A 20,062-nucleotide genomic window follows, 5' to 3' on the forward strand; every position below is an offset into this window, starting at 1 on the left:
ATCGAAAGGTACGTTGTTGAAACCCTAATTTTTTATTATTACAGTAATCGGAAATAGGGTTTTTATGTGTTGTTATTTGGGGTTTTCGAAGTAAAGAAGCATTTGTGACCGAATACATGTAGAAAGTGATATTCTAGGTAGATGATAAATATCGATACTTTTATTTAATATTATAGGTAAAAAATGATATTATAGGTAAACAATGATATTACATGTAGAAAGTGATATTCTAGGTAGAAAATAAATATGGATACATGTATATAATATAATATTATAGGTAGAAAATGATATTTTAGGTTGTATAAATATGCCGACACTTGTTGTAGTGGGCATTCAAATTCTTTTGAAGACCAACCGTTTTACCACAAGAGTGGTTATTGATTTTTGTATATTGAAAGCAGTATTTGATTTGATTTACGTAAACTGATATATGAAGGAAAAATGAAGTCAATGGTGGAAAGCAACCAAAGGATAAATATATGTACTTCTAGTAAGTATCAATGTATTTTTGTTATTATTGTTGAAATGGTAATTGGATTAAATTATTTATGAACTTTAAATTGATTACAAATTTTAAATGTTGATAGTATGGCCGAATGCAAAAGGACGAAGGAAGATGGCACACACAGCGATTCGATATGTAAAATGAAATTGACATTGAGTATCGTTTAGCGTTAATGTATTGATTAAGAAACGTTTATGCTTAATATTAGGTGACAAAAGATGTGAGGTCGAAATGGAATTCGATGAGTGATGCTGAAAAGGAACCTTACATCACACAATCAAGGAATGATAGTAAAGAATACAAAGAACAGAGGAAAGCACATGAAAAGAAGGTATTCATGAAACTTGTAAATACGTTGATACAAGATATATAAGAACAATAACATTATATATTGTTAAAAAAATGTAGGAAGTGTCGACAATGTGCAGCATAAAAAGGGTGAATTTATTAATTGAACACCTTAAAGGGTGAATTTATTAATTGAACACCTTAAAGAGAAGGATCAGTTAAAGAGAAGTCTGTAGGAGTAAGAACTGGAAAGCACTTGCCTCCAAATATGGTTTGAATCAGAAGGTGACATATGCTGAAGTTGAAGAGGATATCAAAAGTGGATCTTACGGGGGGATGACGTGAAGGCCCGAAGTCTATTGTACCTTGTTGGGATATTTATTTGTCCAACGGGTGATACGTCAACAAACAAGGACAATATGAAGCTCATTTGTGATGAAGGCTTGAAGGGTGAATTCAATTGGGCTGAATATGTCCATTCGAGATTGCCAGAGATACCTCAAAGAGTGCATAGCAATCTTAGAGGTAACTAAGTTGAAGAATGTTTTTGTTTTCTTTATATAAAATGATAGTATAGTTATTATATAAAATGATAACTTTTATTATAAATGCATGGTGAACTGTTCGATTTTTGGTCGGGCTGTAATAGTTTGCCGGCTTATGAAAGAAATGAAGTGGCACGCATCTGTGCATGGGGGAAGGAAGAGGTGGTTAGAGTGATGGCGAAGTTTAAGTTGGATAGACCGAGTAAGCTAGAAATAGTAATAAATGTAATTAAATAATATTAAGAATATAATCAATGTCTTAATACAAATTTAATTTTGAAGGTTATTGTCAAGGAGGCAGAGGAGGTAGAGGAGGCAGTGGAGTCAGTGGAGAAGGAAAAAGAGATGGTTGGAGGGGTGGATGACGGTCAGGGGGATTACGATGAGGGAAAATAGAGTAAATTTGACATTCTGATGTATGGATTGGCTGATATTAAAAAAATCATTTTTGATATTCATCAAAGACAATCAAGAGTCGAAGAGACACTTGAGAGGCATAAGGGGGAAGTGGAAGGAAAGATAGATGTAGTGGTGAATGAAGTTGAGGTGTTAAGGGAACTTAATCTGTTGACGGGTAGAAAAATTGATGTAGTTGTCAAGGAGGTTGGGGAATTGAGGAGTGAACTTACGGGGGTGAATGAGGTGGTTGAGAAAAACTTGGATGAAGGGGGAAAATGAAGGGTGAAATAAAATAGATGAAGAGCTATGTAGAGCAAAAATATGATGAACTGAAAAAATTTGAAGGAGAGAAGATGGAGGAAGTACAAAAGATGGAGGAAATGGGGAGAAATGATGTCACTAACATCTATACACCAGAGAGTGTTATAGATGCAGATTTGGATTCGGAATGTCCTGCATCCCAGAAGAAGAGCAGAAGGTAAGTTGAATAAAAGAAAACTTAATTTGATTTTTATCATGTTGTTGTGACAAATATTTGTATGCAAAACTATAGGTTGAAAAAGTTGTTATTCCAAGCGGAATTGAACCGGTCGAAGCTGTAATTTGTGATTATTTATGGAATAGTGGGTTAGAATCGGGGTAAGTTAAATATATTGCTTTGTGAGTGATATTTAAATATTTCATGACAATATATTAATCCTAATGATTCATACAGATATTCTGTAATCTCAATGGGAAATCAATACGCTAGTGTATCCGACATTGCAACGTTGAAGCCTAGTGAATGAGTTGGTGGTGTGGTAAGTAGAAATCGATTAAAAGTTAAAACCTATTGAATATATTCTGATTGTGTAATTAATTTTGTTAGGTTATTGATTTGCTCGCCTGGACAGTATGCTACGATTCTAAAAAGTCAGGACGGATGATTGGCTATATTTCATACCACTTAGCGGTGAGTTAAATTAATAAATGTTGAAAAGTAATGTTATAGACGATAAATTAATAATGATTGTCACGTAATTACAACAACATGCATTGGACAACATCTATAATGTTGAGGGTATTACGAGTTTTTGGGGTCCCATGTTGCATAACTATGTGAAATTCACCAACTGTGAGAAGGTAAGACACCATACAAATAGTCATAAATGATGTTTTTGGATATATAATGTTGAATTTTGGCAAATTGGGTGTGAAATTTGTTGCAGATCATGATCACAATAAACCACAATAATTCACATTGGTATCTGTTGGTGTTGGATATGGTAGACCGTGTTGCAATTGTATATGATAATCTGTTTACATCTGAAGCAGCTAAATAGAGAGTGAATGATGCTAAGAGATTGATATGTATGAAAGGAAATTATGAAAATTATAATGCATGATTTGTTTGGATCATAACTTCATTTTTTTTAATGCACATGAAAATATTAGATAGTTATAATAAGAAACGCATTTGGGTAGAAGCATGTGGATCTCTAGGAAATTTCCCCTTGCAAAGATTCAAATTCACGGAGCATAAGATGAACGACCAATCGAATGGATATGATTGTGGCATTTATGTGATGACGTGGATGGAATCGATCGGTTCTAGAGGGGCTACTGGTGATTTTGTAAGTAGAATTAAAAATTAGTTTGCGGTTAAATTGTTAAAAGTCGTAGATTGAATGTTGTGGTCTACAATACTTAATGTACTGACAATTTGAATATAGGTTGTTGGAGAATGGGATCGTATGCGAATATTAAATGATTTCATAAGCCACAATCAAAATCAACTAAAAGCGAAGATGACAAAAGCTGTCATGCTACACAAGAATAACAAAAGGAAGGGATGATGTAAATATAGGGTTAGTTTTGTATAAGATTTATAATTTTGTATACGATTTATAATTTTGTATGTGAATTTAATTATGTATGAGATGAGAAAAGTTATCCAAATGTTTTTTGTACATGTTTCTTATACACAGTAGGAGTCATGTTGATAGTTACGATATATGGATATCGTTTTATGCATTATTCCAAATGTCACTAACATAATTGTCATCATGTGCGGGACTGAATGGCCATTCCATATTTAGGTATGTTCAATAACTACAAAATGCAATAACTTTAAAGTAATAGGTAAATTTACAATGTAGGTGGTAAAAATAGAATATAATAATGACAAAATTAATAAAAACAAAGATTTGATTCCAACATTTTGTCCAAGTATGGTTCCCAAACTTAATAGGTAAAATATACCGGTTTAATGAGAGAATAGGTAAACTTATGTGTCGATACATTTATAACAAGTATCGATCCTAAAAACATCGAAACCCATAATTATAATGTAAAAGGTAAATTAACAATTTAACCGGTCTAAATATACCGATTTTTGAGAAAATAGGTATACAAAAAATATCGAAACAAATAAAACAAGTGTCGATACTTTTGGTCCAGAATGTATTTCTAAACCAAGTGCACCAAAAGATGTCGATACATTTATAACAAGTGTCGATCCCAAAAACATCGAAACCCATAATTATAATGTAATAGGTAAATTAACAATGTAACCGGTCTAAATATACCGGTTTTTGAGAAAACAGGTGTACAAAAAGTATCGACACAAATAAAACAAGTGTCGATACTTTTGGTCCAGAATGTATTTCTAAACCTAGTGCATGAAAAAAGTGTCGATACATTTATAACAAATGTCGATCCCAAAAAACATGGAAACTCATAATTATAATGTAATAGGTAAATTAACAATGTAACCAGTCTAAATATACCAGTTTTTGAGAAAACAGGTGTACAAAAAGTATCGACACAAATAAAACAAGTGTCGATACTTTTGGTCCAAAATGTATTTCTAAACCAAGTGCACAAAAAAGTTTCAATACATTTATAATAAGTGTCGTTCCCAAAAACATTGAAACCCAAAATTTTAATGTAATAGGTAAATTAACAATGTAACCGGTCTAAATATACCAGTTTTTGAGAAAACAGGTGTACAAAAAGTATCGACACAAATAAAACAAGTGTCAATACTTTTTGTCCAAAATGTATTTCTAAACCAAGTGCACGAATAAGTGTCGATACATTTATAATAAGTGTCGATCCCAAAAACATCGAAACCCAAAATTTTAATGTAATAGGTAAATTAACAATGTAACCGGTCTAAATATACCGGTTTTTGAGAAAACATGTGTACAAAAAGTATCGACACAAATAAAACAAGTGTCGATACTTTTTGTCCAGAATGTATTTCTAAACCAAGTGCACGAATAAGTGTCGATACATTTATAACAAGTATCGATCCTAAGAACATCGAAACACAAAATTTTAATGTAATAGGTCATTTTGCAATGTAACCGGTATAATTATACCGGTTTTTGAGAAAACAGATGTAAAAAGTATCGATACAAATAAAACAAGTGTCGATACTTTTGGTCCAAAATGTATTTCTAAACCAAGTGCACGAAAAAGTGTCGATACATTTATAACAAGTATCGATCCTAAGAACATCGAAACCCAAAATTTTAATGTAATAGGTCATTTTGCAATGTAACCGGTATAATTATACCTGTTTAATTTGAAAACAGGTCACCATAATGTATCGACACATTATTAACTTGTGTCGATACCTTTTTAAATTACTCTTTTTTTTTCATTCATTATTTATATGATACAAACTCCAAATCGAAAAACCCTAAACCTAAAAGCAAAAGAGAACTCATCGACTCCGACGAATACCAGCGTTCATAACTGTTACGATCAGATATTCAGGTAGATTTGTCGATAATTTACCATAAATTAGGGTTTGTTTGATTTACAGATTGGTCTTTTTTTTCCTTAATGTGTTTTTGTTCCAATGTAACACCATCCACACCCAAAATGGCTCCAAAACGTCAGCGTCAGAAGCGGGGTCTTTCTCAAAGCTCTTCCCAACCTAACTATTCTCAACCACAACCTCCTTCTCAAACAATCGCCCCTTCTGAGGAAATCAGGTCGTTCGAAGCTGACAACTTTAGATCCGATGTGGAGAAAGAAAGATGGAAAAGGAGTTTTAAAGTAAGGAAGATTCGTCCCGAATGTCTTATTGACTTGGGTTTCTTGTTCGATGATAAATATGATTTTAGTTTTAAATCTACGTTTACATCTTGGGGTTGGCTTGAATTCCTTGGTGTAGAACCAAAATATTACCCCAACCTAGTTAGAGTCTTCTACAACAATGCTTCCTTCGAGTATGAGCCTAATAAGAGTAATATAATAGGAATTAATACACATGTCATGGGGAAGGATATATATATATCTCTGGAAACTATTGTGAAGGGTTTAGGTATGGCGAATAAAGGGGATTCAGATGAAAATGATGTAGATTGGTATACAATTAAACAGGTTACTAGAAATAGCCCAATTCACCTAGATGTAGAGTCGAGAGTGTTTCATAAAATGCTGACTTGGTTTATTCGGCCTAGTGGGGGAAAATATTCAACGATTCGAGACAGCGATTATTGGTGGATAGCAAAGTATAAATCCAAACCCAAAACGGCTCCAAACATTGCTAAACTGATTTTAATACAATTGTATATATGGTCACAAAGGGAACATCAATTTCAACTTCACTACCACATGGATGTGTCACCACCCATCTGTTGAATAAGAAAGAAGTTGATTTTTCATTTGACTCCCCTGTTCGATTAACCCGCAAGATTGACATGTTATTTATTAAAAAAACGGGATATGATTTTGTTGAAAAAGTCGGTTGGAAGCGTGTCAAGGATGTTGGATTAGATATAGAGAGGGACGACAATGAAGACGACCAACCAATGGGAGACGCAATGATGGAGAAGCTGTAGAAGCTCAAGCTGGACAAGATGTCACAATTACGACAGTGATGGAATACATGGTCAATTTTCGGGAGCATATTGATTCCCTTATGAGTGGAATGCGAGCCGATATTTCATCATTGCTCAATGAAGTCTCCATGTTGCGTGATGAAGTCTCTATATTGCGTGACGAATTACAACAACGACATCAAAAGAGTTAGGTAATTAATTATTTATGTTTCTAAACATTTACACGTTCTGAAATGTATTTTATTTTCTTTTAACAGATGTGGATAACCAAGCGGTCAATGAAGATGACGATGAAGATGAAGAAGATGATGATGATGATGATGATGATCCAAACAAGTATATCGTGTCTGCAACGCCGCCTGCAAGAAAACTAGTAATTTTTTTTATGTCAATGGTGTCCTTGCCTACATCCCAAGACATCCAGAAGGTTTCAATTCTGTTAATTTGTATCCATCATTTTAACATATAAGCGTACAACTTTAATCTCATTTTCTTCATGTTGTAGATGTTATCATCAGAAATAGATTATATGAATTTATGCAATTTATGCAATTTTGTTTACAAAATTTTGTTGTTGTCATTTGGTCATCCAAGATGAGGTTAGAACTATTGAGAAATTCAAATTACTATAGCCAAAATCGTTAATATACAATTAAATGTTAACATTCAAACTTGATTACAATCTCAGACATAACATGGACTGTGTACTTGAAAAACTACGTTTGTTCTCTGACCATTTTCTATTCGTTTGGGTAAGATGATTATCATTACACTTTGCTAACTTTAATTTGCCTAAGATTCCTACATATTTATGTTCGACTATTTGTAAACAAGATCAAAGTAAGTGCAAAACAGAAGATAAGTTTACCTACTGTAAAGATCTCAATGATGTTTGGAACGAGTTTACTGATTTTAACGCCCTAAATACATTGTTGGTCGATGATTCATCGCAAAAAATGATTCATAATCCGGTAAGTTACATTCATGCCATATTTTCATAGTTAAACAGTTTTCATAGATTGATTGATTAACAATTTATGTTTTTTATTAGATAAACAATTACATATGTCCACATTCTTTCGACGCTGTTTCCCATTTGGACGACGATGTTCTAAGTATGACACAAATTTATTCCTGATTATGCTTATTTAGTTTCTTGTTAGTAAAATTTCACCTGATTAGTTTGATAATTGAAATTATTTATTTATGTCCTCAGAAAAATGTGGTAAAATACGCGAGTATTTGGAAAATTTGTTGAAGGCACCTAATGTTCCGGACTGCGTTAGCGATAACCCTTTTCCATTGGATTAATTTAGTTGTAGGTACATTATTTGAACATTGTTATCTATAAATTTGTTGTGTATGTATGTTTTGGTTTGATTATATTGTGTGTAATTTTCATTCCATTCAAAAAAAACTAAATCATATAACACAGTAACTGTGTCTTTTAATATGAATATTACATTATATCATGTGACTTATACAGTAAATATTCCATTCGGATGAGTCTATCTATCTCTTCCATGTGACAAGTGTGACAACCCCATCAACTATGAAATTTCCATGTTCAATTTAACATGAAATTTCATTTTCATTTCATTTATAATTAGAGTTTGAATTTAAATTTCAATTTGAGTTTGAATTTAAATATAAATTTCGGCTCCACTATAAATATTAGCCCTAAATCGAAATTTCATCCATCCAAAAAATAACTTACTCAATGGATGCATCGGGAGAAAACATCAAATTCCATTTGTAAGGTAACAACATACCTTTTACAAATATCAACACTAGTGATAATGTGCATAATGAATTTGTTTTATTCATTCATGTCGATATATATTGTCCATAATGTATTTCCAAACCAAGTGCACGAGAAAAGTGTCGATACATTTATAACAAGTATCGATCCCAAAAACATCGAAACACATAATTATAATGTAATAAGTAAATTAACAATGTAACCAGTCTAAATAAACCGGTTTTTGAGAAAACAAGTATACATAAAGCATCGACACAAATCCAACAAGTGTCGATACATTTTGTCCAGAATGTATTTTCCAAACCAAGTGCACGACAAAGTGTCGATACATTTCTAACAAGTGTCGATACTAAAATCATCGAAACACATAGATATAATATAATAGGTAAAATAACAATGTAATCGACCTAAATACACCGGTTTATGAGAAAAAAGTATACATAAAGTATCGACACAAATCCAACAAGTGTCGAAACTTTTTGTCCATAATGTATTTTCCAAACCAATGCACAAAAAAGTTTCGATACATTTATAACATGTGTCGATCCCAAATACATCGAAACCTATAATTATAATGTAATAGGTCACTTTACAATGTAACCGGTTTAAATTTACCGGTTTTATGAGAAAATAGGTATACATAAAGTATCGACACAAATCCAACAAGTGTCGATACTTTTTGTCCATAATGTATTTTCCAAACCAAGTGCACAACAAAATGTCGATACATTTATAACAAGTGTCGATACAAAAAACATCGAAACACATCGGCCTAAATACATCGGTTTATGAGAAAACAAATATACATAAAGTATCAACACAAATTCAACAAGTGTCGATACTTTTTGTCCATAATGTATTTTCCAAACCAAGTGCACGACAAAGTGTCGATACATTTATAACAAGTGTCGATACTAAAAACATCGAAACACATAGATATAATGTAATAGGTAAAATAACAATGTAACCAGACTAAATACACCGATTTATGAGAAAACAGATATACATAAAGTATCGACACAAATCCAACAAGTGTTGATACTTTTTGTCCATAATGTATTTTCCAAACCAAGTGCACGACAAAGTGTCGATATATTTATAACAAGTGTCGATACTAAAAACATCGAAACACATAGATATAATGTAATAGGTCACTTTACAATGTAACCGGTTTAAATTTACTGGTTTTATGAGCTAATAGGTATACATAAAGTATCGACACTTTATTTATTTGTGTCGATACTTTTTATCCATAATGAATTCCCAAACTATGTGCACCCATAAAGTGTCGATACATTTATTAAAAGTATCAACCCAAATACATCGAGACCAAAAATTATAATGTAATAGGTCACTTTACAATGTATCCGGTTTAAATTTATCAGTTTTATGAGCAAATAGGTCTACGTAATGTATCGATACTTTTTGCATTTGTGTCGATACTTTATGTCCATAATGAATGCCAAACGATGTCCACGCATAAAGTGTCTATACATTTATAAAAAGTATTGACCCCAAATACATCGAGACTGGAAATTATAATGTAATAGGTCAATTTACAATGTAACCGGTTGAAATTTATCGGTGTAAATAGAAAATAGGTCAACATAATGTGTCGACACTTTTTAAATTCATGTCGACACTTTTTAAAATTACGCATGTTTTTTCCCTTATTTATTTATATACAAAACTCAAATCGACAAACCCTAAAGCAAAGAACTCTTCCACTCTGATGGCGATGACCTTCAAATGGAGCCCAAGTGTATCAACATTGAAGAAAATTGAAAGTGACCAGTAAGTATCAATGTGTTCATGTAATTGTTCTTGAAATTGTAATTGGATTCAAGTTTTTAAGAACTTTTAATTGATTACAAATTTCAAATCTCTACAGTTTGACTGAATGCAAAATGATAAATGAAGCTCATAATAATGTTGACTGCATAGCCAATAAAACACCCTTTTAGGGTCCAAATGGTAAGATAGGAATTGGTAAGATAAGCTTTCCTTAAGGGTTTAGGGACTGAATCCCTACAACGTAAGGACTACATGATTGAACATTACATATAATAGTTAAAAGTCGTAGATTGAATGCTGTGGTTTACAATACTTAACGTGCTAACAATTTGAATGTGAATGTAATTATGTATGAGATGAGGAAAGTTAGCAATAACAATAGGTTGTTGTGCATGTTTCTTATACACAGTAAGAGTTATGATGATACTTATGACATATGGAGATTGTTGTCTGCATTATTCCAAATGTCTCTAACATCATGTGCTGGACTGAATGACCATTCCATTCCGTCTTCAAAAAAAATCAGTTGAAGTAGGCTGCGTGCTTGTATTCAAACCCAGCTTGACTTGAGGACATGTTAGTTTGTTATGTCCCTCACCGTTGCAGAACCCACATCGCCTAATTTTCTTCTCGACCTTGTTCTTGTTACTTCTTTTCGCTTGCGTTGTTTTCGTTGAGGGTCGCGAACATTATTTAATACACTGTTCCGATTGACTGAATCATTCAAACCAAACGAGTTCTCAAATTCTTCTGTTAGTCTTTTCATCTCATCTCTTGCGGTTTTGAAAGACGTGTCTGTCTTTGATGCAGCGTAGCATAACATACTTGTTGTTGCACGTAGAGAATCAAACCTTGCCATTTGCATTATTTCTAGAGGCACATTCAAATCAACAAAACTAGGTGCATAAGCCTTTGCATCCTTAGTCCACCTACTTTGAATCAAAGACCCAGGCAAATATGTGTAATCCAAGTGCTTCAAAACGTGAAGTTGATGGCGACATGGAAGTCCAACGGTCTTGAATTTTCTACATGAATAATTTAGGGTTTCTGTACGAGAATCAAAACTAATTTCAAATGTCCTATTTTTTTCTTTGTACTTTTTCAAATAAAAATATTAACATTCATCTGATAAGGACTGAATCTCTTCCTAAATCCATTACAATGTCTCCCGTTGAAGTTCTTCTTGGAACGCATAAAAAGATTCGCGCATAAAAATCTCAGAAGCATGACTTTCAAATTCAACCAGTTTTGTGATCTGGAAGGGCTTCGTCTGGGAACTTAAGTAATCCGCTTTCAACTCGTTCAAATGCATTCTAAATATGTCTTCTTGTGTTTCAGTGCAATTACGAGTGAAGCATTCATAGACTCGCACCTTTGTGTTGAGAAAATATTAGCAAAGAAATGACTGGTTAGATATGTTTGTGCCCATAAGTGCCGAGTATTTCCCTTCTCAATCACCCATGGATGCTTTTCGATGTTGAATTCTGAAACAACTGAACGCCATTGAATTTCAAATTCGTCAGTTGTCCACCAGGAAGCCATGCATTTTGAGAATGTTGCTGTAAATTTTAGGCCACCAATGTTATCTTGTGCATTGTGAGAAAGATGCCAAGAACATAATATGTGCTTAGCATTAGGGATAACAGATTTGATAGCCCTCTGTATTGCCCTATCCCCATCGGTGACAACTGAAATAGGCGATTTGTTTATCATGGCTTCTAAAAAATTATGTAGCACCCACTCAAAAGATTGGGATGTCTCGTCAGTGATTATGGCAGTAGCAAACACAATTGTGTTATGGTGATGATTGACACCGACAATAGGCATAATTGGTCGACCATAAAAATTATCTTTGTACGTTGTGTCGAACGCAATTACATCACCGAAGCATACGTAATCTGATCTCGATGTAGAATCCGACCAAATAAGATTATGCAACCCCCCTGATTCGTCTACCGAGTATGTCACAAAAAACGCGGGATCATCATGTTTCTTATAATCAAAGTAAGCAATAAGCGCATTCACATCCCCATCGACGATTTCCTTTGCTTTACCTCTTTGAAGTGCATTGTAGATGTCTTTATGTGTAAATCCAACATTATGATAGCCCCCTGCCTGCTGTGTTAAATAGTTCATTACTTGTGACGTGCCAACACCGACCTCTTTCAATGATGTTGCCTCATCGATATCAGCCTTACTTACAGCTCTATTAGAACGCATAAATGGTGTCATAGCAGGTGTGCACAATGCATGATTATGTTTATGATAAGACTTACTTATAACCCACTGATCGTTTGTATTTGTTGTTGTAACTATGACTTTAGCCTTGCATCCTGTTCTTGTGATTGGCGTATGAGCACGTTGACGATCAACGGTATTGACTTTTGATTCTTGAAACCCTTCTTTCGAACAACAAAATTCTTGTGTCTTCACATTCTCTTCTATATCAAGCTGTGTTGTTCCCCGACGTGCACTAAACCCATGTTCCCATGCGAATCCCTTGTAAAAGTACCAAGCTTGATCACGTGAAGAGAAGAGCTTACCAACCAATATGTCAGATTCATCAACATTATGTACTTCATGGCATTCATCGGTTGGCTTAACATTGTCTACATCAGTATGATCCATGGCAAAAATTTTGTTGTGCAATTTCAGTGGTCCCAATAGAGTTGATGGAGATGTAAGTAAAGGTTCATTGAACAACATGTTTTAGTGGTGCTTTCAATAGGATGTGGTATTGGTAGTGGTAGTTGAAGGGTGGGTACAACATTAAATTTGCACGACATATTCAAGTATGTACAATAACTACAACATTCAATAACTTTAAAGTAATAGGTAAAATTACAATGTAGGTGGTAATAATATACTTTTTAATGACAAAATTAGTAAACACAAAGATTTGTTTCGATACATATGTAAACATATATGTCGATACATTTTCCAAAAATATCGACCGCAAAAACATCGAAACAAATAATTATAATGTAATAGGTAAATTAACAATGTAACCAGTATACATATACCGGTTAATTATAAAACAGGTCAACATAACGTATCGATACTATTAGAATTTGTGTCGATAGTTATTGTCTAGAATGAATAGCCAAAAGATATGCACGCATAAAGTGTCGATACATTTACAATGTAACCGGTAGAAATATACCGGGTTAATGAGAGAATAGGTCAACATAAAGTATCGACACTTTTTAAATTTGTGTCGATATATTTGTCCAAACGATGTGTACACATAAACTGTCGATAAATTTATAAAAGGTATCGATCCCAATACATTGAAACCGATAATTATTAACATGTTACAATGTAACCGGTAAAAATATACCGGTTAATTAGCAAATATGTCTACATTATGTATCGACACTCTTTAAATATGTGTCGATAAGTTTTTTCCAAAATGAAAGAACAAACAGGTGCACGCATAAAGTGTCGATACATTTAAAGTTATATCGATCCCAAAAACATCGAAACGATAATTATAATGTAATAGGTCAATTTACAATGTAACCGGTTGAAATTTACCGGTTTTATGAGAAAATAGGTCAATATAAGCGCTACCTATTACATTATATAAGTGCTACATAATATGTTATTGTACTTGGTAATATTTCCGGTTAAATGCCTATTTTATTATATAAGCGCTACCTATTACATTATATAAGCGCTACCTAATATGTTATTGTGCTTGATAATATTTCCGGTTAAATGATATAACATAACCAGTCTAAATTTTAACCGGGCCACTTCTTTAACCGGTCACACCATTTTTTAACCATTTTTAGGCGCCGCACAACAGAAGTATCCATTTTTGCTAATTAACATTTGGGGTTTGGTAGTGAAGCTGTGACGGTCAACTATTCTTGTTAGCATATAATGGTCTAGTTATGTTTTCTGTCACACTTATTAACGACGGTTAAAGTCGAGTGACCAATTTGTACAAAACGATAACGTTAATTACCGGTTTGTGACTTTTTAAACATCAGTGGTGAAAACGAATACTACCCCAAACATGAGTGAGAAGAAAAGTGAAGAGAAAGAAAGAAAAGATGGGGTTGGGTTGACAAAGAAGAAGAGTCGGTCAAAATGGTCCAACTGTGACGGTCAACTATTCATGTTAGCATATAATGTCCACTTATGTTTTCTGTCACGCTTATTAACGACTGTTAACGTCGAGTGACCAATTTGTAAAAAACAATAACGTTAGTTACCAGTTTGTGACCTTTTAAACATCAGTGGTGAAAACTAACACTCCCAAACATGAGTGACCATTGGCGTATTTACCTTTTTGTTTTTTTTTGTTTTTGTTTTTAAGATTTGCACATGTATACTTCTTATGAGGGATGGTTGTTTAAACTCGGAGCCTTTAATTTTTAATCTGACTTTTCCTTTATGAGTTACAGTCTTAATAGATTTCATATTTTATGTTGGATTACAGTCTTAATTTTTTTAATTCTTAATCTTTTTTTGTACAGTTTAATTGATTTCATATTTTGCACACGGTTGTTAAAATTTAAGCCTTCAATTTGTTAAATTTGAAGCATAAGAGCTGTTCGTTTCAATGCATGTTAGTGATAATAACTTGTTAAAGGTTTAATGCTCAAATAATGTCTAATCTATACTTTTTGTGCCAAATAAGAGTCTACCTTTATTTTTTTGCCCATCTAGATGCCTAACGTTACAAATGTAAGCACTTTAGGTGTCCGGGCCATCAACGACGTTAGTTTTTCCCGTTAAATGACATGTGTTACAACATGGTAATTTTGAAATTTATTTTTTAAAATATTATTATATTTATAAAATAACCCCTAACTTTTCTTAAATTATAAAACAACCCCAAAATCCCAAATCCTAAGCTTAATCCGCCATCGCTGCCCTTTCCGGCCATGATCACCATCGCCAACGTAGTCCTTTCCATCATCCTAGTTATATGCCGCCATTGTTGTCGTCGATTCACCATTGGGATCACGATTTTCATCCTAGGGATCGCGATTTTCATCCTAGGGTTTGCGGGATTTAAAACGTCAATTTGTCGTCAATCGGTCACGATTTCATAGGGGTTTTGGTCGCCAAAGGGAGGGGAGGTCACATGGAGCTTCTTCCACGGCAAAGGTCGGCGTGAGTTTAGGAATTGAAATGAAGGTTTTCAAAGTTTAGGGGTTATTTTGAAATTTATGTGTTTTTTTAAAAATATATATAATTTTTTTTATTTTTTATAATTTTTTAAAATTAGCAGATTATGACATGTGTCCTTTAATAGAGAAAATAACGTTGTTGATGGCTAGAGCGTCTAAAGTACTAACGTTTATAATATTAGATCCGAATGAGTAAAAAATATAGTAACTTGTTTGACAAAAAAACATTAAGCCTTTGTTAAAAGAAGGTCATGATTTTCAGAACCGGATCGGTTAGCGAACCAGTCATGCTATCGGTTCACTGGTTCAACCGGTTAAACCAGTTCGACCTGTCGGAAGAATCGGACGACATCATAATTATTTAAAAAATTAAATAAAAATATCATAAATATTTAATAAAAAATAATTTTTTATATCACAAGTCATATTCAAAGCAAATCATAACATATATAAGTTAAAACCCATAAAATCAAGTGAAACAAAATATTCAAATTAACTACAACATAATATTTAAGGTAAAACATATTAAATAATAAATATAATTATATAACTATAATTAAAAAATAAATTTAAGGCTAAAAATCATAACAAAATGATATTGTTTGGTTTAATTTTTTTTTTAAAAATCACACATGGCTAAGAAACATAGAAGAGCATCTCAAAAATCTAAAGAGTAAAAATATGAGAACAAAACAATCTCACATGGCTAAAAAACATAGAAGAGCATCCCAACTAACTTCTATAAATAATAGAGGTAATTTGACATTTAAAATCATAAGCCTTTTGGTGAGCATTGAGTAAACTATTCTTTCACTTTAATCAAGCTCGAATTTTAGGCTTCAATCGAGCTTCTAAATTTTTTTAAGTTCAAGCCTTTTCGAGTTCAAGTTTCAATATTATATTTCGAGTTCGAGTTGAACTTGATAATTTTTAGCTCGTGACTTTGAGTCGAGTTGAGCTTACTTTTAAAGTTTTCAAGTTTGAGTCGAGCTCAGCAATACTCGAGTTCGACTTGGCTCGTTTAACAAACGACGTAGTTTGGTTTATTTTTTTTTAAATACAAAATTGGCGGTTTTTTCCGATTTTCAACCAGTCTAGTTCGAACGGTTCAGCGGTTCCGACTGATTCACTAGCAACGGTTCAACCGGTGTAAATTGAATCGGACTAAACAGCGATTTTCGATTGAATCGGTTGAACCGGCCAGTCCGATCCGATTTTCAAAACAATGAAGAAGGTGGTGGTGAGTGTGAGTGAGCTGTTTGTTTGTTGTATGTGGGGCCCTAGGGAGGTGAGCTGTTGAGTGTTGATTTGTGAGCTTGATATGTGTGACATCATGTCTATATAATATGTGTAAGTGTGATGCGCATTCGGTGTCTTAGTAAATAAATAGGCATAAAATTTCCTTCTACATTTCTTACTTTCTATTACGAGGAGGAGAAGATGAGTAAATGTCTGATCATTTTCTTCCCCCTTTCAGAGTTGTACTGGTTATGGCGTTTGAACCCTTGGTTTGGTGTTGTCATCCAGCAGCAAATGTGGCTTGGGAAAACGTGGTTTTGGTGCATATACACCTTATGCTATCAACTCTATTGTGCTTTCCATTTCTTATTTGGTCTTTTTGAGCCTCTGCTGTTATTGCATATTTCTCATAAAGAAGAACTCCAAAGTCCAGAGATTTCTTTGAGTTCAAAATGTTATATTTATATGCTTGGTTTGTTGGCTGGTTATTGCACCATTGAGCCACTACTAAGGTTGTTGATGGTTATTTCTATCTTTAATTTGAATGGAGAGACTGGTCTTGCCCCCTATGAGGTAAGTTTCTGTTCTAGCTTGTAGGCGTTGCTGTACGTATTTGTAGCCTTGCTGATTCGGACTATATCCTTTAATATAACTCATGCTGTCAAGAGCATTTTACAAAACTTTAGTAGTTACTAGTTTGGTTCTTATTTTAAGTTAAAATTTTGGAAAACTACTATAGCTACTATTATGGCTAAAAGGCTAGACCAATGGTGAATGGTCTAGTAATACTGAGTTTATTTGTTTATTTCATCCAATTTACTTTCTTTACTTGATTACTTGGATTTTTTTGTTTTTAATCCAAAAGTTAGCCCTTTTGTTGTTCCACTTGCATTTTTTCCACACACAGCCTCTCAATGATAACAATTTCGACCTTTTCAGGTTCCATAAATGTTGGGCAAAAGAAAGGTGTTTTTACCGAAATATCACCCTAAACCTATTAATTATCTGTTAGATACCATTTCTCCTAATATTACCAATCTAGCATCATTTCTGACAACGAGGTTTGCCCTCTGCGCTTTCGCAGGGTTCTATCCGAGCTGACGTCACGTAAGGGAAGGAGCGGATCATCATTTGTGCCTTCGCTGAACCTCTAACATATACGGAAGACGTGGATCATGAAGCATGCCTTTCATGAGAAATGTTGACATGGCACCATGTGAAAAGACATATTTCAAGGACACGCTTTCCAAAGTCCACATTATCTCCCAAAATATTTTTAAAAAATATACTTTAAGAAAATTAAAAAAAATAACGTCGTAACTTAATACATATTAGTTCTATGAGTTGAAGAGCTTAATGGGGTTAGCTTATATAGATATATTGGAGTGTTTATGTTATGTTTTTTGACAATGTGAGATAAAAGCTAAGAGGTATATTCTTAACTTTGTATCTTTATATCTAATAAATCTACTTATACATTATTGTTAAATTATATTATGTTAATATTTATTATTAATGTTTATATTAATTAAGATTAAATATTTTTTATATGTTAATATATTTAAATAATTACATTAGGTTAATATTTATTATTAAGGTTTATACTAAATTAAATTTTGAAGTTGATATATCAAAGGGAAACGATACACTCATGTAAGATCAAATATAAGATTAATTATATTCGGGCGGCTCAAACGCCTTAAGATATTGTATGTTCTTCTGTTTTAAATCTAGATTATGAGATAATGGGTAATTTTCATGTAATTTATTTAATTATATATTTTTGCTGTAGTAATTTGAGATGGAATAAGCTACAATATGTTATTCCTTATGAAATTGGCAATCTTAAGAGTCTAACACATCTGTAAGAAGCAAATGGAAGTATTTTTTTTACGTTATGATGATCAAGATTGTTGCTTTCTTCTAACAAAAAAATTGATTAGGTATATGAGCTTCAACAATTTTAAATGGGAGATCCCGAAGAAGTTAACAATAGTGTATAAGTAGATTTATTAGATATAGAGATAAAAAAGTTGAGGAATACACTTTTTAAATTTTATCCCACATTGTCGATAAACATAACATAAACACTCTAATATACCTATATAAGCTAACCTCATTAAGTTCTTCAACTCATGCAACTAATATGTATTAAATTACAATGTTAATCTCTATAGTTTTATTTTTTTTAATTTTTTAAAGCATATTTTTTTAAAATGCTTTGAGGGATGATGTGGACCTTGAAGACATGCCCCTTGAAACATGCCTTCTTACGTGGTGTCATGTCAACATTTCCTATGAAAGGCGTGTTTTATGATCCGTGTCTTTCTTATATGTTAGAGATTCAACGAAAGCGCGGATGATGATTCATATTTTGTCAAAAAAAAGGGTGTTAGATCGATAATATTAGAAGAGAGGGTGCCTGACAGGTAATTAATGAGTCTAAGGGTGATATTTCGATAAAAATGCTCAAAGAAACTCAAAGATCTAAGCCATGGCTTTTGAGAGCGTTGAACAGTAGCCTAGGCAGTAGGTCAGTCAACAAAATAGTTTCAATTTGTTTCTTTCCTTTCCCGTGTAGTTGTAATGAATACTTATGCATCCTGAAGAGTTGCCAAGTACTGGTGTCACTATCATCTTCTCTTATGAATACTTATGCTCTCTTGATTTTTAAGTTTCTGGACAGAACAAGTGCAATTAGGTAATCTGCATTCTGTGTTTGGTGAGCTCAAAATTGTTCTATCATTAAGTAATTTGTTTGATGTTTTTTCCCTCCATTTCTCTACATATAGAAGCTGCCTTGAAGAGGCTTGCATCATTTTTGTATGTAGTTTATGGCAAACTATGTACTTACAACAACTATTACTTCAGACTGTAATACTTGAGCATTTGTAGTAAATTTTTAGAATGACATCTTCTATACTAATTGTCATAACCATTTTTTTAAACAATTTAAGTTTTAATAAACAATTATGAATTATTCAAAGAAAATAGAGATTTTGAATTACTTTGAATTATTTTGAATTGGAGTCCCCATCGACCTTTGGGTTATGTTGGTCGAATACTGAAAACGTCTTTTAATTTTTTTTAAGAAAAATAATTTTTAAGACAAAAATCGGTCTGCGTTATCAAAGATTCATTTTTAGGATCCGAGAGTCAATTACGCGTAGGAAATGATTAACACCCTCACAACGCCCAAATATGGTACTTAATCACTTATACATTGTCGTAAATGGTGGACATCGTAAATTCAAATCAATATTTAAAGTGTGATCCTTTTATTGGGCATTGAATTTTTTTTTGAATTAATTATTAGGGAACATTCCTTAATTTGAGAAGAAATCATGGTATTTGCACATCCTCCAATGGGAAGACTATCCCATTTATTTCTCCTTTATACAAGAAATGTCCCCCTCCCCAACGTTATCAAAAGCACAAATCGAATACAAATCGACTATCGATAATTGCATAAAATAAATTACTATTTAAAAAACATGCATTGCATCATTTGAATAAAAACGAATTAATTATCATTTTTTATAAAA

This window comes from Hibiscus syriacus, unplaced genomic scaffold (genome assembly GCF_006381635.1).
Source record: "Hibiscus syriacus cultivar Baekdansim isolate YM2019G1 unplaced genomic scaffold, ASM638163v2 tig00112507_pilon, whole genome shotgun sequence".
Taxonomy (NCBI): Eukaryota; Viridiplantae; Streptophyta; class Magnoliopsida; order Malvales; family Malvaceae; genus Hibiscus; species Hibiscus syriacus.